The sequence below is a fragment of the Ailuropoda melanoleuca genome, chromosome 13, assembly GCF_002007445.2.
Source record: "Ailuropoda melanoleuca isolate Jingjing chromosome 13, ASM200744v2, whole genome shotgun sequence".
In the NCBI taxonomy this organism is placed as follows: Eukaryota; Metazoa; Chordata; class Mammalia; order Carnivora; family Ursidae; genus Ailuropoda; species Ailuropoda melanoleuca.
In genome coordinates, this window is record NC_048230.1 from 41,158,092 (window position 1) to 41,181,465 (window position 23,374).

Sequence of the window (23,374 nt, forward strand, 5' to 3'; positions counted from 1 at the left end):
TGGGATCGAGCCCCACATCAGGCTCTTCCGCTATGAGCCTGCTTCTTCCTCTCCCACTCCCCCTGCTTGTGTTCCCTCTCTCGCTGGCTGTCTCTATCTCTGTCAAATAAATAAATAAAATTTAAAAAAATAAATAAACTTAATGGTGACATTTTAGAAAGAGTTGCAATAAAGCCCTAGGGAAGGGGCACCTGGCTGGCTCTTTGGAAGAGCCCTGGGGAGAGGGCTGCGCCCACACCATTGAAAGTGTGCTTGTATCCTTCTGCCCATTTTCAAATGGACAATCCCTCTTGGCAGGGGTCTATGTTGGTCTGTTCACACCTGCAAGACCACCTTAGAGCACCTCAATCTAGCACAGCAGAATGACCCGGGAGCTTTTACTTTTTAAAGATTTTATTTATTTATTTGACAGAGAGAGCACATGCGAGCACAAGCAGAGGGAGAGGCAGGCAGAGGGAGAGGGAGAAGCAGGCTCCCCGAGGAACAGGGAGCCCACTGCAGGGTTCCATCCCAGGACCCTGGGATCAGGACCTGAGCCGTAGGCAGATGCTTCACCAACTGAGCCACCCAGGCGCCCCGTCAACTGGGAGCTTTCAACATTCTGATTCCCAGGCCACACCCCAGACCCATAAAACCAGTATTTCGGGGTAGGGGGTGGAAGGGGGAGTCCCTGGTGTCAGACTCTTCAAAGTTAAGAACCACTGCTCTGAAGACATCCAAGCAGGAGCAGGAGGCCGGCTCCACTACCCTTCCCTCCCTCCTCCCCAGCTCTGCCCCATCTCTCCTCTCCCCTCCTCTCCCAGGCCCAGCCAGGCTTCCATGGTGACTCTCGGTGGTCCTGAAACTTGCCTACTTTTGTGCAGAAAGCACCACGTGGGGGCAGCCCAGGACAACCCCTTCCAACCCCACCCTGGGGACGGTCCTGGAAGATGGCATCTTTTGAAAATGTTTTCCTCCAACACCCAGAAGGAACCCACAGCTTGAGAGCAGCAAATGAGAAGAAATCTATCAGCCTCAGGAAATTGGTTCCGGCAGCCCCACAGAGTGACAGTAATCAGAAGCCCTTTGAGTGCCCAGCTAGATAAATAGGTTTAAAACTAATGCACCAGCTGCTGCAGGAAAGCGTGTAATCCCAAGATGGGTGGGCTGTGGGGCTGCCTGTATCTGCTTGGCAAGGGCATAAATCCGGGCACATGGGGGGGCCCAGCTCCCACTGGCTCCTTTCACAGAAGGCAGAATGGAGCAAATCTGCTCTCAGCCTCCAGAACGTGTTTTCAGCCTGGGGAGAGCTACAAAGCCAGGGCAGGACGCCCACCTCTTCAGAAAGGGGGTGTGCTGGGGGGGGGGATCAGGTTCAAAGGCGAACAATACCCAGGACTCCCTGGGTCCCAAAGGGAAATCTTCTAAGGTGCGTACGGAAGACATCCCTTGTCTGCTGAACCCCGGGCTTGCTCCGGTCCCTTCCCTTGACCTCTGAGCAAGGACACCAAGAGCTACTCAGAGTGGTGACAGGGCTCAGCCAGGTCCTCCTGGGCCTCTCTGAGCCACTCGACTGAAGAGCCACAGAGTCCTCATTAAGATGAGCGGGAGTCACTCTGAGAAACCACTAGGCAGCTCTCCAAGCCCGGGCGTCGTTTCTTCCCCTCCATTGTGACTCTTTTAAGACATGCCACTACACAAAGGTTTGTTACATCAAAGTGACAGCGGGTCTCACAAATCAGTGAATCATTGCCAATCTGCAGAGTTCCTGTTACAGGTGTATGTGTGCTCCGCACTCGGAGTGGACACTTTGAAAAGAAAGACACAGAGAAGCACACCTGCCCTTTCCGTAAACATCGCTTCCCGAGCAGCAGCTGTCACCTGGCCCTTTCATCCAAACACCCTGCACAGCACTGGGGACAGAGACCAGAGTCACCGCCCTTGTCCTTCTGGCAACAAGAGCACCCAGTTAAGACTCTATTTTGCAAACTCCCTTGTAGCCAAATGTGACAAAGGCAGGGCTGATTCTTGCCGGAGGCTCCAGGGAGAAGACTTTCCTTGCTCTTTCCAGCTTCTAGAGGGCACCTCGTTTCTTGGCTCATGATCCCCTCTCCCCACCTTCAAGTCCAGCAGCTTCCAGGGTCATGCCTCCTCTCTGTCTCTGACTGTCCTGCTTCCGTCTTACAATGCCTCTTGTGATGATGTTGGGCCCATCTGGACAGTCCAGGACAATCTCCCCATCCCAGGGTTCCTAGAGTCATCTCATCTGCAAAGTCCCTTCTGCACTGTGAAGTGACACATCCACAGGGTCCAGGGATTAGGGCATGCACACCCATGGGAGCAGTTGTGCTTTTCATCCCAGACCCACGCTGTACCCTGTCCCTCTGGCCTCAGCCATGCAGATGACTTCCTTTGGGAACTATCCACTCTGTGTCCCTCCTCACTCCCACCCTCCCTCCACCAGCTAGACAGGGGAGAGGACGGAAGGGAGCCAGAGTTCCAGAAGCCTGACCCCACTCTGTGATGGGGTTCTTGAGCCCCTGCAGCTGCTCCACCCCTGGACACATTGGGTACGTGGAGTCCACTTTTCTAATATAAGTCGGGATGGGTTTCTGTCACCTGTACCTGCAAGACCCCACACTCTGTTCTTTGAGGGTCCTGAAGGAGGAGGCCAGGTGCCAGAGGCTGCGGCTTCACCCTCTCTGTGAGAAGGTTCCAGGCGAGCCCCCTGCAGCCCTGGGCTGCGGTCAGAGGGGGCTCGGCTTTAAGAAGGTCAGCACTGGGCACTGAGGATGGAGGAGCCTGGGGGGGCCAGGCCCCAGCTCTCCCTAGGAGAGTCAGGAGACACGGAGCCCTGTCCTGGCTGCTCAGGCCATTTCTGCTGGAGAGGCCAGAACGAAAGCAGAAAGCAGGCAGCGTTTGTCTTTATGTCACCATTTGCCCCAAGTGGGGCATTTCACACTTCCACAGTCCTCTTGATTGGAACAGAACCTTAAAAGCTCCGTCTGTTAGGTGGGATGTTATTCAGTCATAAATAGAAAGGAAGCACCAATCCACGCTGCAACTTGGATGAGCCTCGAACGCAGGTGCCCCATCGCCACTAACTAGCACCCGCCAGCTTCGGCTCCTTTAAGACGACCTTGGAGGACCCAGTTTCAAAGCCCAGGGAGACCTTCTGGCCGCTGCCTCGATGGTGCGTCGTCACTTCCGGCCGGAAGTGCGTATGCAGGACGGCTTCGGCGCAGGGGGTGGCGGGGGGCGAGTGGAGGCGCGTGTTCCTCGTGTCTGAGGGAGGGGACTGCTCGCGTCGGCCTGGTGGTCGACCCTGGCCCGCGGGGTGACGCGGGGGTCTCCGGTGCCACCTGCCCCAGCCTGGGCCGCGGGGCCCCGGACGAGGGAGGAGGAGGGGACTTGGGCCGAAGTCAGGCTCCGACGCCGGGGCGGGGCTGCAGCAGGCTCGGCGGCCGGGCCGGCGGGGCCAGCGCGGGGGTCTGGGGAGGGCGTAGATAGCGGATGAGACTCTTCCTACATCACGTTGTGTCACTCTTTCCCCAGGGTTTCCTCAGAAAACGAGAACTTTCCAGCCCCCGGCGATTAGATGCAGGCGGGCGGCGTTTGGCCATTTCCTCCTGGTCGGTGAGAACCCTCAGAGCGCGCTCAGTTTGGGGGATCCAGGTACGTCAGGCACCGAGACGAAGAGTCTGGAGGCCGATGGTCCGGGAAAAGGCTCCTGTGTTGCTGAACCTGCCCGTTTGTGGGTGCAGCCTTGTACCAGGCAGCCCGACCCTGACCTAGAATAAATTCCCGGGAGCAGTTTTTCCTGGGGTTTGAATTTGCAGTAACAGGTGTGAACATTCTAGCAGCAGTTTGATGATCATGTATGATACTGCAAACAGGACCCACACTGAAAAGAAAACCGTTAGAGTTAGTACCGGGGAGCAGTGGCTTCCAAAAATCTAGAAACAGAGTTGACTTGATAAATATCGATTTGATGCTTTGGCCGTGCACCGTGCTGAATGTTAGTGGGTGCAGAGATGAACAAGACAGCCCAGGCCCTTGTTCTCAGGGAGCTGCAGCCCCGCTGGGGAGATGAGATCAAATGCTTGTACTAAAGGAGGTGTAATTCCTTTGGCTGAGGCCCAGACTCTGAAGGAGATTATAATCCTGTTCGGGGCCGCATCATGAGGAGCGCGATGGAGGCTTTCCTGAGGATGGGATCCTTGAGCTGGACTCTGAAGGATGAGTGGGAGTTCTCTGGAAAGCCAGGGGGCTGCATGTGCAAAGGCCCAGCGACCTAGCAAATGTGGCCAGTGGAGGAACTGGAAGAAGACCATTGTGACCCAGAAAGCAAGGGGAATGGTTTGGGATGAAGCTGAAAAGGTGGGAAAGGGCCTGACCACACAGGGCCTGTGGCTCACGTGCACATTTTGATCTTTTCTCAGAATGCAGGGGTCATTCTGGGTTTTAAACAAGAGGATGATGTGCTAAAATCTGTAATTTCAAGAGAACAGTATGTAGAGAACAGTGCCGTCCAGTGGAGCTTCCTGCCATATTGGAAATGGTCTATATCTGCACTGTCCGGTAGAGCAGCCACAAGCCACACGTGGCTGTTGAGCACTCGGCAGTGTGGCTGGTGCTACTGAGGAACTAGATTTTTCATTTTAATTTAAACGTGAGTAACGGCGTGTGGCCAGTGGCCACCTTGTTGGAGAGCACAGGTCTAGCGTATGTTGGAGGCACGGGAGCGCCTTTATTGGTATCACGCCACACAGAGACCCTTACATCCCCTGCACCTCATCCCCTCCTGGGTAGAGGCCGAGAGGGAGTCTGCTTTTTGAGAACCCTGCCATCTTCTGAGGAGCTCACACATAGCAGTGCCTTTATGCTGTTGGCTGGAGGGCAGGCAGCCTGCTCCCCGTGAAGTGGCTCCCTCCCTTTGCCTGGTTCATCATCAGCACACGGACGGAAGAGTGCCTGCAGTGGTCAGAGCATGTTGTCTGAGCTGGGGAGGGGAGGGGAGGAGAGAGCGGAGGAAAAGCGGTGGCTTGTGTTAAGTGGGTGGCTTAGATCTAGAGAGGTGGCCATCGTAAGTGCTGTGGCGCCACAGGAAGGGACATATTCAGTAGGACCTAATGGAATGTGACCCCGTGAGGACCTAAAGGCTGTTTCCAGCTGATGACACTTGGCAAAGGGCAGGAGGGGTGGACATGCCTGAGGATGTGGGCAGCTCATGAGTTGGGGCCAAACTGGGGAACCATGTGGCTGGAAGCAGGGAAGAAGATGTAGGAATGCGTAGGCTGGTGTGGGGTTTAGGGGCTTCTGTGTAGGCAGGTTTCAGAGGAAGGCCCAGGCGGTGTGCAGATGACAGCCCGGAGAGGGACGGGGTAGGCGATCACTGTGGTGCCAGCCTGCGATGGAGCCCGCAGACCCCGAAGGAGGAGGGGCTGATGGAGGCAGGATCACTGCAGGGCACCTTCCTTTGTGTTCTGGGTGGTGGTTAGAGATCTGGGAGGGTGTCTTACGGTGCTAACGGGCTTGCTGAGGTAACATGAACACTGACGAAGTGTACTTTCTTTGCAGGTGAGTTCACTGGAAGATGCGTGTGCGGGGTCAGCGCGTGCCGCGTTCTTTTCTGCGTGGTTCCGTGTACCTGCGGTGTAATTGTTGGGGGCTTGGAACTTTGTGGGTGCCTTTGGTTTCATTTACTCAGCTGTGTAACTCTGAATGCTAACCTGCTTAAGACCCTGTTGTGTATGGATATAAATAAAAGGGGTCTGTCCCCAAGGAGACTTTTCACGCACTTTATGGTCTTTGTCCCCAGTGACCTTATGTGTGATGTGTCGCCTCTGCCGCCGAGATGCATAGTTGGCGGCACAGAAGAGTGACCGAGCCACTCGGGGTTCTCTGTAGGAAGTGTGAGTACTGGGGGCACTGCTCACCCCAGAGGAGCATGAGCTGTCCAGGAGTGGGGGCACCTGGAGGGAGGTGACCATTGTCTCCGTGATCTAAGAGGAATGGGGGTGGCTAGTGTAATTCAGGGTGGCGGTCACCTTGTGCAGACCTCACTTTGACTAGAATTTCCCCAGAAGTGACTGCTGGCCTCAGGCCTGGTCGCCGGTGGCTGCCGGGCGCTGCCCACTGCTTCCTCACCTGCGTCTCTGGCCCCTTGCGGGGGCCGTCCCCGAAAAATTCTCCCAAGCCTTCCTGTCTTTTGACCGTTCGGCACATCTTGATGTGAGAAAAGGAAAAACCACGTCAGTGGTGGTTCCCCTATGTCGTGCTGCCTTCGCGTTCCATGTTAGGGTGACACGTATGTTTTCACGCGGCCTAGAAAGGTTATCCTGACCTTCAGACCTAGGCGTGCCACACCCAGGGTTCCTGCCTGTCCTTCTTGATTGTGTCCGTGTTTTCGATGTACTCTCTGACTCTTTTGACTTAGCATCCTCTGGCCCAACACTCCTCTTGTCCAGCTCAACTCCCGGGAGGGTCTGGCCTGCGAGTGCCCAGAGCCAAGAGTGTCACTTCAGACCTTGCCAGGGAAGCTGTCAGTGGGCTTCGTCACAGACCCATAGTCCGAGCAACCGCCGCCATGGAGGGAGGCACGGCCACCCCGGGAGACGGCAGCTCGCGTGTTGCACCGAAGGCAGAAGCACCCATGTTCTCCGCAGCCCGAGGAGTTAGTGTGGGGCTTTCACGTCCCAGCTCTGCCCCTGGCCTGCTGTGTAACCTCAGGCTGGCCACTTCCCTGTTTCTTAGTAAGACAGGGACCGTGATGACGGTGACTCCCAAAGGCGGGCGCTTGTGAGGGGTTGGAGAGCAGATCATGGGAAGTGCTCAGGAGCGCTTCAGACCCGTGAAGTCGCCCGTTCTCGGATTTTCAGGACCTCTCTCGGTGTGTCCAGCGGCGAGCTTCCAGAGCGCTGCCGTGCGGGCGGGTGCTGGCACGCGAGGTGCTGCCTGCCCCAGGAGCGGCCTACCTGCTACCAGGCGTGGGGGCTGGGACGGGTTTGCTGCAGGCCCTTGGCTTTCCAGCCCGCTTGTGTTCACTTTTGGGCCAGAAGCTTTAGCTCCTTGGCCCCCTGAGCAGGAACACCGTGTTGCCAGCACGGAAAGTGATGACGTGACGTGCTTCGTATTGATAGAGTCACGTGTGATATGCAGGTCCCTCTTTCGCGTTCTCATTTGGCATTGGCGTCGACGGAGGAGGGTGCTTGGGTGTCCCCAGTGTGTGCGCGCAGCTTGGTCTGAAACCTCTCGGGGCGGGAGAGCCTGCCGAGTGCAGGGGAAAGACGGATGAGGAGAGAGCTGCTTGGACACAGCGGCGTGGGCTGAGATCCTGCAGGCTTCCGTGGCAGCCCCTCACCCCTCCAGCTGCTCCCCAGTGTGGGTGTTTCACATTGAACCTCTGCCCGTTTCCTCTGTGGCCGCACCCCGAGACGACAGCCTCCATCTGTCCTGCACCCCGATGCGGTGTGCTGGGTGCTGCTGGCGACGGGAGGGAAGCCCGGAACCCCCAGGGGGACGCTCGGGAGGATGTTGCGTGTGGCCGAGGCCATACCTGAGAATATGCCCCAGCTGTCTCCTGCTCGGTCACTAGGTTGCAGCTGGCCTGGGCGTGGCCGTGGTGTACTTGCTTCCCCCAGAGAGCACGGATCTAAAATAGGCTGCAGTATGATGCGGATGGCTGCCGCGGTTCTGGGTTTTGTTCCTCTGGATTATGTAAGAGGGTTGAGGTAGGCAGGAGTCCAGTCGCTTCAAAGCACTGGGCCTTTTAATAATAGCAGTGGATAATGAAATGCGCAGTCTGTAAGAAGTAATTTTTTTTAACGTTAAAAATGGCCGTGGGTCGCAAGAGGCCTGTGGCAGAAAACAGAACTAAAAAACAGCTACAGCACAGCAGGGTTTGGAACTTTCCCTCTTTGTCCACTAGAGGACGCCATCCTGAGGAGCCACCCAGTTCTCGGTGGTAACTCGGTCCACTTTTAGTTTTTCAATTTGGCCAAGCCCTTATTTCACCAGAAAGTGCTGCAGAAGGTTAATCGGCAGGGTTGGGCTCCTTGTTAGGGCTCTGCCGGGAGGTCCCCGTTGCACACAGTTCCTGGGAAGTGTCCATCGTGTCATGGATGAGCTGAACCCCACTCGGGCACAGGACACAGCGCTTGGGGAGAAGAGCATGTTTTACTGCAGCTTCCCGTCCAGAATCCCTCCCAGGGACGCCAAGTGGTTCTAGGTGGCGTGAGAGATTTTCTTCGGTAAGGACTCCCGTGCAGCACCTACCAGCACCTGAGGTCCCAGACGGTGTGTTAGGGTTTAGAAGCGTCTCTTGGGGGACCATTGCTCATACTTGCAGTAGAAAGGTGCACACCGACACGGAACAGGATCTGTACAGGCTGGTGTGGTTTCGACTGCTGATCGTTGTCCACTCGAAAGGTGCTGTTGAATTGGGAAAAAAGAAGTACGATCGCAAAGTGTCATGTTGGGTAGGGTACTAAATGTTCCCTGGGTTGGGAACCTCATTGACCGCTCTCTGATGAATTAAACGTGCTGAATTGAGCATTGACTGCACGAGGCTGGGCTGGGGAGCCAGGCACGGGCAACTCCCTGCCCTCGGAGAGCTTCCATTCCAGAAGTCACAGGAGAAGCGGAGAAGCGTGGGGTGTGCTCTGGAGGAAAGGAAAACAGGGCCGGGATGGAGCGGGGTGTGGAGTCACAGTTTCGAATAGGGTGGTCAGGAAAGGGCCCACATCCTAAGGGAAGAGAGGAAGTCACTCGAAAGTCTGGAAGTGCATCCGAGACAGGGGGAGCGGCGAAAGTGAGTGAACAAGGCAGCTTTCTGAGGAGGGTTGGAGGCGCCTGGGCGTCGGGCCTTGCAGAGCCTGGTAGGAAAGTCTGACTTTGACTCCCATTTTTATCTCCTCTTTTCGGGACCATTTCCCCCTGCTAACAGTATTGGCTTGGAAGTATTTCCTGTTGTTGCGCTAACAGATTGGCCTGTTGAGAGGACCCCTGATCTCTGCAGAGAGAGTGTGTTCCTTCCCTTGGCGACTGTGGGAGGCTTCCTCTCGGCTCTGTTGAACCGTAACCGTGGTGTTCCCCAGGGAACCTACCTGGGAACAGATAGTTGGATATAAGTTCCTGGGACAGCCTGGTGCCTTTCACCTTGTAGGTGAAGCCAGAGACTGCCCAGACGTCCTGTCTGAGCGTGGCAAGGACCTTGGGCCCTGGGCCTGTGGGCACGCCTCCGTCGTGGAAGTCACCCATGGTCTGTTTTCTAGCCTGGTGCCGCCTCATAGTTCCTATGTATTTCTGTGTATTTCTTGTTTTTGCAACAAAGAGTAGATCTGTGTCACTTAAATTACTACCAAGAAGACAACAAAAAGTACATTCTCCTCTAACTTTCACAGGGTAGAGGCCTGCTTGGTTTAGGTGGTTACACATAATGACTGTGTTTAAAACGATTCTTCGTTCCGATATTTTTTCCAGATCAATTATGCAACTGCAGCAGAAAGCTAGTTCTTTTCTTGTAAGTGTCATTAAAAATGGAGCCGAGTGAGTCAGGGGAAGGTCACGTGTCTCGAGCCTGGCAGCTGTGCTGTTGTGTCCCGGTTACACAACACTGCTTTCGACCTGCGGCCCCCGTCAGCAAAATCTTCAGATTATCCTATGGAATTAAAATAAGACTTTTACTTTCTTTGAACAAGACGTTCTTTGTTAAAACCACACTTAGGGGGGCACCTGGGTGGTGTAGTCGTTAAGCGTCTGCCTTCGGCTCAGGGCGTGATCCCGGCGTTCCGGGATCGAGCCCCACATCAGGCTTCTCCACTGGGAGCCTGCTTCTTCCTCTCCCACTCCCCCTGCTTGTGTTCCCTCTCTTGTTGGCTGTCTGTCTCTGTCAAATAAATAAATAAAGCCTTTTTAAAAAAAAACAAAAAAAAACACCACACTTGGGCTTTTCACACTGACTTCCACTAGAGGCTCCATAAGCCATATTCCGTCTGTGCGGCTGTCCCCATGGAACACATTTTTTAAAGTCAAACTCCCGACTTTCATGCCCCTTTGGAACTTGGACGCAGTTGTCATCCGTCACAGAGACTTACGGGCAAAGCTCCCCTAAATCCCCTTCCCTCCAGTGCCGTCTCTGTTCCAAATCGCTGCACCCCTTTGAAAGTTAATGGAGGAGGTAGAAAATATTAAATCTAAGTGAAATAAAGGGGTTACGTCCCCCAGTCGCTTTACATATGTGTAAGCACTGCCTGGTGTGTGTTTTCATTTTTAATTTTTTTCCTAGAGTAACAATGCACAAGTTTTTTGTTTGTTTTTAGAGAGATGGGGGAGGGGCAGAGAGAGACAGGGGCAGGCTCCATGCCCGGCATGGAGCACAGTGCGGGGGCCCCATCTCACAACCCTGAGGTCATGACCTGAGGCGAAATCAAGAGTCAGACGTTTAACCGACTGCGCCACCGAGGCGCCCCAATAATACATAAGTTTTAGGGCTCAGAGGATTAAAAGGCTGGCACCAAACAGCAGCTCCCTGCGCCCCTCTTGCCAGGAGCCAGCCCTCGACAACCATTTCACGGTGCTCTGTCTTCAGGTGCGCTCGTCTCCCCACTTCCGACTGTTGTGTATGTGCTGCTCCTTTTGACTCATCATCTTAAGCCTTGCCTGTCGACTTCCTTTCTGGTGGATTCAGACTGGGCACCCCTGGACCCCTGCGCTTCTCCTTCCCTGTCCTCCAGTACAATCATCCTGTGTGATTTCCGTTTGGATCAGCATTCCGTGTTGGCCTGCCCCCCCCCCCCGCCCCGCCTTGCAAGACCCTTGTCATTTCCTTCTTTTCTCCCCTAGTTTCTGCTGTTTCTTTGGCTGAGTTTTGGTTGCTAACTCTCATTCCCACCTGCCCTGTAGCTTCTCAGCCTGACTTTACACACGGTCAACCACATTACCTCTAACTTTACGCAGGGTCAGCCACATGACGTCATGTGTCCATCCTGCTTGTTTCTTAGATGTGTGAAAGGAGACTTCAGACAATGCAGTTAGGGAACGCTGTTGTGGTTTTGTTACAATCACATGTGTGAGGGGAGAGGCCCCAGTAGGCCAATTCAGAAGTTCAGTTTTAGTTAGGAATTTTATATTTTACAGGAAAATATGAAGGTTGGCTTATTGTCAGGACAAATACAAAAAGAATCCTGGCTGAAGGTCTGACAGTCAGCTGGGTGGGTAGGTCACTGGTTTCCCAGGAAATTCCTTACAAATTATGTCAAGGGATGCCAATCTTCCCAGAAGGAGGCTATGAATTTGAATCAGACAGAAAAAGGCTCTGTCCCAAGCCAGGTTTAGACCCTTTTTTTTTTTTTTTTTAGATTTGATATTTAAGTAATCTCTACATCCAACGTAGGGCTCAAATTCAGAACCCCAAGGTCAAGAGTCGCACACTCCACCAACTGAGGCACCCACGTGCCCCTAGATCCGTTTTTTATACCTTGTCTTTGACCTAAACATCATATCTGACTTGCTTAAGAATGCGTCTGGTTGCACTTTGGCTCTAAGAACATAAACAAAGTGTTGCCTAGGTCAGTACTTCCCAAGCACCTGCGCGCAAGTCCCCGGGGGTTTGTCAGAAGCAGATTCTGGTGCGGTGGGGCTGAGGTGGGGCCTGGGATTGCACCTGTTCCCTGGTGCCGCTGGTCCGGGGACCGTACTTTGAAGAGTAAGGGAGGGTGTTTTTGGTTGCTTGGTACATCTCCCATTGATGGTAGACTTGGGTGTAGGTTTAATTTGTCTGACACATGCCCAGTTGTGATAACTAGCAGTATCTATAAATATTCATGAGCCGGTTTCCTGTATTAGGGGAGAATTTCCCGACACAGCATGTAGTGGTGATGATTTCTTACAGTCCGTGCACTGAGGCCTCTCTAGTACGTAAGCTGATTCAGTGAGGCCTGTTCCATAGATAGGTACAGCAAGAGGCAATGATAAACATCTCCTTACTGTTTGTCCCATAAAACTGAAGTCACATGAAAGATAATTTAAAATCCTCCCAGCTGTCAAAAATCAGAGCTGGATTAAAGTGGTAAAAACAGATTTTATTCAGAACTATTGCAATAAAGGAAAAGAGACCTCAGGACAGAATGGGGTTCAGTTCCAAACGTAGCAGGGACAGGGAGCAGGAGCAGCAGATGGAAAATCGCTAAGAGGAAGCGTCGCGGGTAAGGGGGCTTCTGGCTAAACCGACCTAGCAGGATTCTGGCTGAAGGCAGGCCAGGGTGTCAGGCATCACCCGGGGGTCAGTGGAGGATGAGGAACCTGGTCAGACATCCAGGAAGCCCGGGAGTGGGGGGGAAGTCTAATGAAACTGACTTAGCAGGGTTCTTGCTAAAACTGGGTTTTATAAGGAAGTGCACAGACAGGCCTAGGAGACGGTCCAGGAGTCTGACAAAGAATCTTTGTCCTAACCTAACCTTCCTTAGTCCTTTGGAGGTTAATTTGAACGTTCTCTAAAATTTGAGAGGAAAGGAAATATTATATAATTGAGAGAAAATAGTAAGCAAAATTTATGACCGGTCCAGTAAGTGTCAAGTAATTTGCAAATGTTATACCTCCTTGAACCTCTCATTTTACATGGGGGGAGTGGGCTCACTGAGGGTCGGTGACTGCCCAGGGTCACAGGCTAGTGTCTACTTTCTCATTCACAAATGTGGGTCACACACTTGAGCACCGCGCTAGGCACTGGGGATACAGGGGGAACAAGACCGTCACCACAGCCCTGGAGCAGGCTTTGTAGTTGAGGGAAGACCCCTCCCCAAAAAAACAAAACAAACCATCACATAAAACACACAAAGAGGCCTTCAGGGAAGGACCCTGCTGTGAGTGCTGTTGGGGCTCGTACTTTGGCTTGGAGGAGCGGGAAGTCCTCACTGGTGGTATCTGCACTGAAAGCTGAGTCACAAGAAACAGTGGGCCAGGAATGAGGAGGGAAGGGCATTACAAGTGGCAGGAACAGCAAGCACAAAGGCCACATGGCAGGATGCAACTAGCAGTGGGCCAGGGACCTGAACCTGGTGCTGCCTGACTCCAAAGTCAATGTTCTCCCCACTGAGGCCTCTGCCATTTTGCTGCCCAGTGTCAAATAAAAAACAAATCCAGACTTAGGAAACAAACCATCTTACTAAGGATGCTTGTAGGGGTGGGGGCCACTCCACCAGGGAGGATACTCTGACCAGGGACCTGCCTTGGAAGAGTTTGGCAAAATGGAAACTTTTTTCGTGGGAGGAGTGGTGTGGGGGAAGCAGCAGAAGGGTGGCTGCATGAGGGAGTTGGCCAGAGAAGGTGTTAGCTGAGGTCACCCTGTGAGGCTGTGGGGGCGGAAGAGGTTTCCTTCTGCTCTTTGCGGTTCTTCTCCTACGGCTGGGCTGATAATTAAATTGACATGAGACAGATTAATGGGAGAAAAACAGAAGTTTAATAACATGCATGCCTCCTATATACATTGCAGGAAAAACAGAGTTACTCCCCAAAATGGCCAAAAGCCACCACCCTAAATACCACCTCAGCTAAAGACATAGGAGATGTTGGGGTGGGGGTGGGGGGTCAGTTGTAGGTGGTGATCAGGAAAACACCAAGAACAAGGAGGGTGTTGTGAGGGTTTAAGTCCACACCTCCGCTGATGAGTTTCCAGAGACCTCTGGAGACACCCACACACATGGAGATTTCCCTCAGAATGAAATGTCTTTACTAAAGGGTAAGAGCTGTGACTGCAATTTCTTTAAAATAACCAGTTTAAAATAATATGCCAAAGAGGCATATTTGGGAGCCTGTTCTCCCCTTCGTAGCCATTTTGACTCATGTCAACACATGTTCTCAGAGCAGAGGCTGGGCCCATAGGCCACGTGAGGCAGACACGTGCCTGTGGACTGGCGCTTCCTTCCAGTGGAAACGCTTCAAGTTGCCGCTCAGGGAGTGAACACAGCCGAGTGCTTTCACGAGCACCCCACGCCTTTTGGTGAGCACCACTCGTGTTTGGTTTTATTTAGCTCTTGGTAACGGCAGGAGGCAGACGGGAAGCCCAGCAGTGGATGCCAGGATTCAGCAACTTGTTCAAGGTCTCCCACCTGGTTCTGGAGCAAAAACCAAGATTTGGCCTTCATATATAAGTTGGCAGAGTCCATCACAATTTGCAAAAAATTTGACGTAGCTAGGTGGGGTCCACAGCCGCCTCCTGGCAGCGATCAACAGCGCCGTGATGCCTCGCAAGGTCCCCCTCTGCCCTTCCTGGCTAAGGAACCAGGGGTGTCATCGGTGAATTGTCCTCCTTCCTTGCAGGATATGATTAGATATGTCTAATCCAGAGCCGATGCCAGAAGTGTCACTTTTGGGAACTCGACTTCCCACGGGAAAAGCGTGAGCCCTGAGCGCCAGCCGTACAGGTAGTTCTGTCACTTCCGGCAGGCCAGGCGCACCAGTGAGGTCTGGGAATCTCAGGCCTAGAGGGGCGGCCGCATACCCAGCTGCTGTCAGTGTTCCTCATTCCCTGGTCTCAGAGAACATGGGTGATTAAAAGCAGCTGGACAAAAAAGAATTCCAGGACATTCCTGGTGTTCCGGAGTCTGGCTTCAGGAATCCCGTACTGCGTGAAAGGGCAAATACAAACGAAAAGTTGGAGGTCTCGTTCTCCCCGTTGAATCCCAGGGAAGAGTGACGGGTGTGGTGATCATTTTGCAATATATACAAATATTGAATCATGGCGCTGGACACCTGAAACTCATATAATGTTATATGCCAATTATATCTCAATTAAAAAAAAAAGGATCTGAGACCCTGAAAAAATAAGCCATTGTTTAAAAGTACAGAAACAAGGAAAGAGCCTCCCCCGCCATCTCCTGTTTTGCTCTCAACCTTTCTTCCTCTGCCCTTCTCACAGGTATGCTAATCTGTTTCGTGACTAAATTAGTCTCTGGGCCGTGGCACAACTCAGGAATGTCTTCCCTAGGACCAGAGAGCCTCCTCTTTGAAATGTGAGGAGGATAATGCTCTCAGTGTCCTGGGAGGGGACAGCCCTGCTCTGCTGTCACCTAACTAATTGCAAACCTACACAGGGACCCATTGTCTTGCTGCAGCCGCTTAGCTCTATCTCAGAGCGTGTTTTCTGTGTTCTGGTTCCTTCAGTGGGTTGCCTGGGGTGCTCTTCATGTGGTTGAATGCTTATCATTGCTTTCTTCTACCTTCATGGAGAGCTTTGTTATCCAGGGCTGTTGAGTAAACCTGAGTCAGGCTCCTGGACTCTCTCCTAGGCCTGTCCATGCTCTTCCTTGTAAAATCCAGTTTTAGCAAGAACCCTGCTAAGTCACTTTCACCAGACACCCCCCCCCAGCCTTTCCGGATGTCTGACCAGGTTCCTCATCCTCCACTGGCCCCCGGGTGATACCTGACACCCTGGCCTGCCTTCAGCCAGAATCTGCTAGGCCAGTTTAGTCAGAAGCCCCCTTAACCCGAGACATTTTCTCTTAGTGATTTTCCATCTGCTGCCCTGCTCCTGCTCCCTGGCTATAAATCCCCGTCTGTCCCCGCTGCACTTGGAGTCGAACCCTATCTCTCTCCCCCACTGTAAATTCCAGCACGTGGACCCTATGCCCATCAGCCCCTCAAGAGGGTCCTGGATGGAGCTGCCTCACCATCCTTAACAAGTGTCCTTGCACGTTTTTCTTTACCAGCAGTAAAGAGGTGTGAAGTCCTCTACCCTCTTCGGTGCTTTGTTTGGAGGCCTGCAAATTAAACTGACAAAGACAGTTTAACAAGAAAAAGGCAGATTTGTAGTGGAGTTCACAGAAACGTGCCTGGAGGAGGCTTAGAATTGAGGGCTCATCTGCCATCTCAAGAAGGGGAGGGGAGGGGAGAAGGACACTTGCGAGAAAGCAAGACTTTTAGGAAAGGTGAGTGAGTCTTTAGAATAGGGGGCAGATGTGAGATTTCTGTGCCAAGGCTGATTTCTCATCTGGGTGTGGACTGCTCTCTGCTGATAGGAGTCGGCCTCCTTGGGTTGCGATCTCAGCCTGGGAAGGGCATTTATGACACTTAAATTCTTTTTTAAAAGATGCTGTTTATTTATTTGAGAGCGGGAGAGAGAGAATGAGCGGTGGGGAGGGGCAGAGGAAGAGAGAGAGAGTGAAGGAGGCTCCCCGCTGAGCAGGGAGCCCCATGCGGGACTCAGTTCCAGGACCCTGAGATCATGACCTGAGCTGAAGACTGATGCTTGTCCACAACATTGAGCCACCCAGGCGCCCTGACACTTAAATTCTTTCGGGAGGCTCTGTGTTTAGGCAGATAAGGGAGTTCAGAAAATCAAACAGTACCAAAAAAAAAAACAAAACAAAAAACCCCTCTTATTCTGGGCCTGTTCGCTGGCTTTCTTCTTCTCTTTTTTTTTTTTTTTTAAAGATTTTATTTATTTATTTGACAGAGATAGAGACAAGCCAGCGAGAGAGGGAGAGAGGGAACACAAGCAGGGGGAGTGGGAGAGGAAGAAGCAGGCTCATAGAGGAAGAGCCTGATGTGGGGCTCGATCCCATAACGCCGGGATCATGCCCTGAGCCGAAGGCAGACGCTCAACCACTGCACTACCCAGGCGCCCCCACTGGCTTTCTTCTTATCTANCATAACGCCGGGATCACGCCCTGAGCCGAAGGCAGACGCTTAACCGCTGTGCCACCCAGGCGCCCCCACTGGCTTTCTTCTTATCTTATTTTGCTGGGAGTCAAGGAAATCCTCCACTTCCCTCCTCCCAAGTAAGGGGAAGTTGAAATGACTCAGGTCCGCTCTATAGTCAGGCAAGAAGCCGGCCCGGCCTCCAGCCCCCCAGCTTCCCCCCGGTGTGCCCTCACCTCACCCCGCAGCTAACTTCCCATGAGCACCTGCGCCTGCCCACTGGTCCCTGGCGCTCCGGGAGCAGGCGTTCGCCTGTCGCCAAGGAGCACTCATTTATGCCCCTGGGCTGTGATTTACCAGGAAGGCGTCACTTCTGTCTTGGAGAAAACCAGCTGCTCACGGAGCCTCCATGCCTTCAGACTCTGGGGCAGTGACGAGGAGCCCTATTCGTTGGGCCCGCCACCCCATAGACCCCAGGGAAGAGAACAGGCAGAAAGTAGCTTCCAGCTCAGGACCCCTTATCCCCCGGGGGGCCGGGCCTGGTGGGGCCCCTTCATCTTATTTGCTACACCTTCGAACAACAGGTTTCTGAGGCCGAAAGGTTCTTTTCTCCACCTTCTAGATAGGGGGACAGGGGACGGAGGGAGAGAAACCGCAGCAGACCCCTCACTGAGGACAGCCCAACCCAGGGCTCGATCCCCTGACCCTGAGACCATGACCTGGGCTGAAACCAAGAGTCAGACGCTCAGCCGACTGAGCCACCCAGGTGCCCCAAGGTTCTAGAAGTTCTAAAGGTCCTACACGAGCGAATGATCGAGTGGTTTTGGAATTTGACTATATTGGAGCATTCGAGCTCTGTCAGTGACCCCCGAACGTCCCTGTGACAAAGGGCCTTTGTCAATGGGTTCCATTCCACAGTGTCTGAAGGGGACAATTTGTGGTTGAGATTTTCAGCCCCTTGCCCCCACGCCCTTCCACACGTGCTCCCACTTCTGCAGTTTTCTTCTAGCCCATCGAGTAAGCATGCAGTGGGATCGGGGGTGACGTGGCCCGGCACAACCCAGCTGTCCCAGCACCCCCAGGCCAAGTCCCCAGCTGCCCAGTGGAGGCGTCAGCACAGCCCAAAGCCTGCAGCCAGGTCACATGTGTATCTCAGGGATAGGCAGTGAGGGTGGCCTGGTGCCAGGTGGCTCTCACCCTTCCCCCATGGGATAGGACGCATGGCCAGAGGGAGGGGACCCCAATTTTATAGATTATCGTGTGCACACGTGGCATCTCCTACCCCAAATGAGTTTCCGTCTCAGTTCTGTTAGGAAAAAAGAAAAAAATCTGTGACACAGTAGCAAAGGGTGTGTGGTCAGAGTCTTTAACTCCTTCCGTCTGAAGGAGAAAGAACTAAAACTCACTCTTCAAAGCTATACTTTGCCTTGACTTTCTGTGGCGTTTATATTCCATGTCCGGCCCTGGAAGTGTACGCAGCTCCACAGATTCTCCAAGGCTCGAAATAATCTGCAAGTATTCTGCCACTAGCCGCTCCCACCAGCTAGCTGATATTATCCGCTACATTCACCGAAGGCATAAAAGGCTAATCTCCGAACGTGCACATTTTTTGAAAGTGGCATCATACTCCATCGTGACTTGTCGGCTTGCAGACGTTTTCCTTGGAATACGCTGGGCTCCCCTGTGCTTCCCAAGTCCTGTACTTTCTGTGCAAACACAATAGTTGGAACCACCTACAGGCAAACCGCTTTGGTTTTAACTTTTGTCCCATTACCCAGAAGAGAGGTGTGGACTTGTTTACTTGGTTTGTGTTCAGGAACATTCTTTGTCTTCCAAAGCACACAGGAGAAAAGTTCCTGTCTTAGAACACGAAGCTCTGAACGGAGATTTACCCGCTGGAGTACTTCAGATCGGCTGACCGAGCTCTGGGAGGAAATGCCCCCTCGGTTGCCCGGCTGCAGGGACAGGCGATGGCCTGTGTCGTGGGACCGTGAGAAAACAATTGTTTCAGCGGCGGACAGTCTCCTCCCCATCAGTTCCGGGAGTGGAAGTGTCTGGAACGGCCGCTTGCCCGGGGGTCACCACCAAGCGTGAGGACCGGGCCCGTGAGTGTGTGGATTCGGACCACTGGCAGGCCCGCCGCTGTGACTCAGGGAAGCCTGATGTGTCTCAGATACTTTGTTCTCAAAATGAACCACAACTTGGAAGCAACCAGAGACAGAAAGGGGCGATCGAGTAAACAGATTGTGGGAGGGCTGTACAGGGGAAAGGGGCTCCTGGTATCGTGGTGAGTGAGGAGGAAGGTTTCTGCGAACTGTGTGATTCCGTTTCCATGTCCCAAATCAGACAAAAGTCACTCTGCGGTGACGGAGTTCAGAAAACCAGTTATTCTGGGGTGGGGGGGAACGGAGGCGCTTGCGTGACCCAGTCCTTATCCTTACCTTCTCAGGGCAGCAAATCAGTGTGTGCAAATGTGCAAACACGCCTAGAGTTTGTTCCTCGCTGTGTGTGAGTGACAGGTCCGTAAAAAAGGAACACGCGCTGTGTGCAGACGGTGCGATTCCATCTGTGAAGGTCGTGGACGGCAACACCAGGCTGCGGTACAGAAGAAGACGTTCCCTCTGGGACGTGGGTGATGGGAAGAGGGTGAGGGGCTTCTGGGGGGCGGCCGCGGCAGAGCTCTTGGCCGGGGCTGTGGTCACACATGTGCATCTCTTCGTGGTGTCCATCCACCTGTTTGCTGAGAATCTGTGATTCTGCTTGAACGCTACACTTCAATAAAAGATTACTTAAAAATATTATGTACAGGGCCGCCTGGGTGGCTCAGTCGTTAAGCGTCTGCCTTCGGCTCAGGTCATGATCCCAGGGTCCTGGGATCGAGCCCCGCATCAGGCTCCCTGCTCATCAGGAAGCCTGCTTCTTCCTCTCACACTCCCCTTGCTTGTGTTCCCTCTCTCGCTGTCTCTATCAAATAAATAAATTAAAAAGAAAAAAAATATTATGTACAGTATGGTCCTGTCTTCTCAGTTGAAGACACGTGTGCAAAGGCTCCTGGGTAGCTTAGTTGGCTAAGCGTCAGACTTTTGGTTTCAGCTCAGGTCCCGATCTCAGGGTCATGGCATTGAGCCCTGTGTTGAGCACCTGGTGGCGTACATTCAAAAAGATGAAATAAAAGCACTAAAGGGGCATCTGGGTGGCTCAGTTGGTTGGGTTTCTGCCTTCTGCTCGGGTCACGGTCTAGGAGTCCTGGGATCCAGCCCCAGGTCAGGCTCTCTGCTTACTGGGGAGTCTACTTCTCCCTCTGTCCCTCCCCTGCTCATGCTCTCTCTCTCCCTGTCTCTTTCTCTCAAATCTTTAAAAAAAAAAAAAACGAAAACACTTAAGCCTTGAGCAGACCACCACCTGTTGTCCCTCCCCTTGGAAACTCACGTGCTCCTTCCAGGCATGCAGAACAATCCTCTTTTTATCCAGAAAAACAGATTTTTCTGCTTAAAATTTTGATCCAACTTTATTTTTTTTTAAAGATTTTATTTATTTATTTGACAGAGAGAGAGCACAAGCAGTGGGAGCAGCAGGCAGAGGGAGAAGCAGGCTCCCCGTTGAGCTGGGAGCCCGACACGGGGCTTGATCCCAGGATCCTGGGATCATGACCTGAGCTGAAGGCAGATGCCAAACTGACTGAGCCACCAGGCACCCCAAGTGGGACCTTTTTTACAATACTGTGTGGCCCACCTGGATATCTGTGATAAATGACATTATCGTGGAGGTTGTGGGAGCCGCTCCCTCCACCCCACCTTGGGATTCAGGAGCCAGGTACAAACTTCAAACCAGTGAGTCCCAGTGGGCTCCTGGTTTCTGGAGGCTCATACCCATCAACCGCTGCAGCAAAGCTCTTCTTGGCTCCTAACTTCAGAGCTGTTTTCTTGTTTTGTCTGTAATCATTCACTCCGGAAAACGGTCCCCTTCCAGCTCTTTCCTGGGTCTGACGTCCACCAGCAGCTAACACTAAACTGCTAAATGCGAATGGGGGTTCTTCACGTGGGGAATGTCAGCCAGAGTGTTTCCTCAAGGACCCCACCTGTTTCAGACCATTTTGGGAACCAGACCCTCGTTCTTGGCTCTGTGTACAGCGTGTGGGTGGGAATGGCTCTCGGGGCCCTCACCCTCGGTGGCTACAGCCCTTCTGGGATGCTGCCCACCTCCCCAAGAGAGGGACGTTGTGAGTTCTGACTACCCTGGGAGTTGTCACCAAAGCAGCGTGTTCTCTTGCTTTTCAAAACCCAGAAAACAAGTCACTGTTTCCCAAATGAAAAGGAACAAAATTAGCACCAGGAGAGGTCGTGGGAGATGTTTTCCAAGTATCTGAGAGTGCTTGGCAGAACAAAGCGGGAGCACTTACACGTAAAATCCTCTCCATCAAGGCCTGTTTTGAAGTCAGTTCATTGTGCAGGAAAGAAAACTAAAAGGGAGAAATGAGAGTTTGACTCTTATGTCTTTATAAACCCTACAAAAATCCACATAGCTGTAAAGATGCCAAAGAGCCCTTGGGGGGGCGGGGGGGGGTTCTTGCTGCCGGAGGGCCTGAGCGATCACCGCCTGAGGCAGAAGCTTGTGAGAGCTTGGTAACAGTTTGAGCAAAACCCAACCCAGAATCCGGAGGAAGGGGGATTAATTCTGACCTTTGCATCTAGGTGTTTTGTGGGGGAACTGAGCCGTGAGGGATGGGGTGGGGTTTCATAGAGTAGCTCCTAGGACAAAAGCCCTTCCAGGTGGGAGAGGCTCAAAGTTCTAGAGGGGGTGAGAGAGAGACACAGGACGGCGCGCGTCCTCCAGCAGCAGCATGACGGACTCGGCTCTTGGGGCAGAGTTAAACCGAAATCAGGTATTTTTATTGCTGTTTTTGGATTGTGCTTTACAAGTCTGAGAACTAACACGAACATAAATTTGCTACAAGCTTAGGGCTTTTTTTGTTTGAAATTCAGACACTTTTATCCGCGACAGCACATTCGAACAACCGTGGAACGCCACAGACTTTTCCACGACCTCCCCTCCCGTTCCTCCAAGAAGCTACCAGGCAGGATACTCGGTCTTCAACTGTACAATTCACCCCTCTTCGTGGACAGTGTGGCTGTGAGTAGGGGTGAGGCTGCGGGTTGGGGGAGTTTGGGGACTGTGATTTCAGGCCAACACCCCGTCTTTACAAAATTAAATACTCAGCATCCTTTTCATGCCATAATTGGTGACCTCGGGGTCTGTTAAGCACCACCTACCCCACTGTTTCCAGCCTCTCTCTCTTCTTTGCAGTAAATGCTGGTGAACTAACCTGTGTGCAAAGACACTTTTTGGGTGCGTGCAGAAACCCAGGCAACATCTTTGCAAGATTGATGTCTTTAAAAGCCCTAATAATCTCTTCTCATCGGCTGATGAGTTTCGACAGCCCAATGGTGATCGATCTGCTCTACAGCTTTTAAACAGAGCTGCTGGCTTCTAGAGTAACTTCACAGATCGAGCCCTAGATGAGGATTTGCTCCATAGGGTCGGCCCGTCCCCAGTGATTGCTCAGGAAGGCCCATCCCCCTGCTGGCCCTGGCCATCTCCCGCGGGAAGAAACGTCGTAGGGCTGAGGGGTTAGACAGGCCTTCAGTACCATGGAGCTGGAGGCAAAGGGTTAAGTTTGGGGGTGTCAGATCTTTGAGACTCCCTAAGACCCCTGCTCGCCCCCACCCCCTTATTCCCAACTCTTGAGAATCTACGTAGAATGGTGGAGTGGGCCTCGCTAGGACCAGAAGGCCAGCCGTTGTACCAGCCTGGCGCTGACGTTCTCTGGAACCTACGATCAGAAGGCCTGAGGTTTGGAGGCCAAGGAGCAAGACCAGTCTTCATCTTGGTCAGCCGCAGGGTCAACTGGATGGCAGGGATAATGTGATGTTTCCAATCTGGGCATACGGAGAAGGCCAACAGGTCCACCTGGCATAGGTTAGGGCTCCCCGGTGCCTCGGGAGCTGGGGGTATGTGGCTGCTCAGAGCCATAAAGGGTGGGTGCGGCAGACAGCACTTTGGGAAGGTCTGTAAAGGCTGCTTCTTTCTTCAACCTAATGTCTCTGACCCAGGCATGCTCTCAAGGGCTCCATCCCTACAGAGAGGTCTTGTCTCCCTCTTTCTCCTCAATAATTACAAATTGGTGATCTTAAAGTTTACCATCCAACCAGGTCACTTCTGAGAGTGACAGGGGGGTATTATGAATAATGACCTTGAGTCAACAGGCGTCCACGGACATCATCTCCAACCGGGTCGTCTGTCACCCTAATTAGGAGGGAAGAAGAAGGGAAGGAATGTGAATGAGGCCCATTCATCTGTACCCATGTCGGGCTGTCCTTTGAGCCCCACACGTTCCAAGTGACAATGGACACTTCTCTGTTATGGAAGACGATCCCCGGCGCCACTGAGTCCAACGGTAACAAAGGACAGGCATTTCCAGCTGCTGTTCCAGAAATGGCATTTACCCAAGGAGAGCCCTGGCCCCAGCGAGAGCAGGTCGTCTTTCCTAGTCGAGGTTATGATTGCACAGCCACGCGAACCTCTTCCACCTTATTGTTCTAACGTGCGTGTGGGCGGCGTGCCTAGAGGCTGCGGTCCCTGATTCCTGCCATCAGCGTCGCCTCTGTCCCAGCACACAAGGAGCACAGGCTTTGACGGGCAAGGTAATCCCAGGGGGTTTAGAACAGGAAAGAAATAACTAGTACCTTCCAGTAACCAT

The 23,374-nt window shown here is 52.9% G+C and overlaps 1 long non-coding RNA gene and 1 other non-coding gene across 2 annotated transcripts; both read left to right on the top strand.

The window, feature by feature from the left end:
• Positions 1–3,219: 3,219 nt before the first annotated feature.
• On the top strand, positions 3,220–22,537 carry LOC117795567. The gene is made up of 3 exons (XR_004619636.1): positions 3,220–3,654; positions 5,560–8,231; positions 21,600–22,537. It is a non-coding gene; the product is annotated as an uncharacterized LOC117795567 (long non-coding RNA).
• LOC117795838 lies at positions 3,691–3,877 on the top strand. Its single transcript, XR_004619992.1, has one exon.
• Positions 22,538–23,374: the final 837 nt, after the last annotated feature.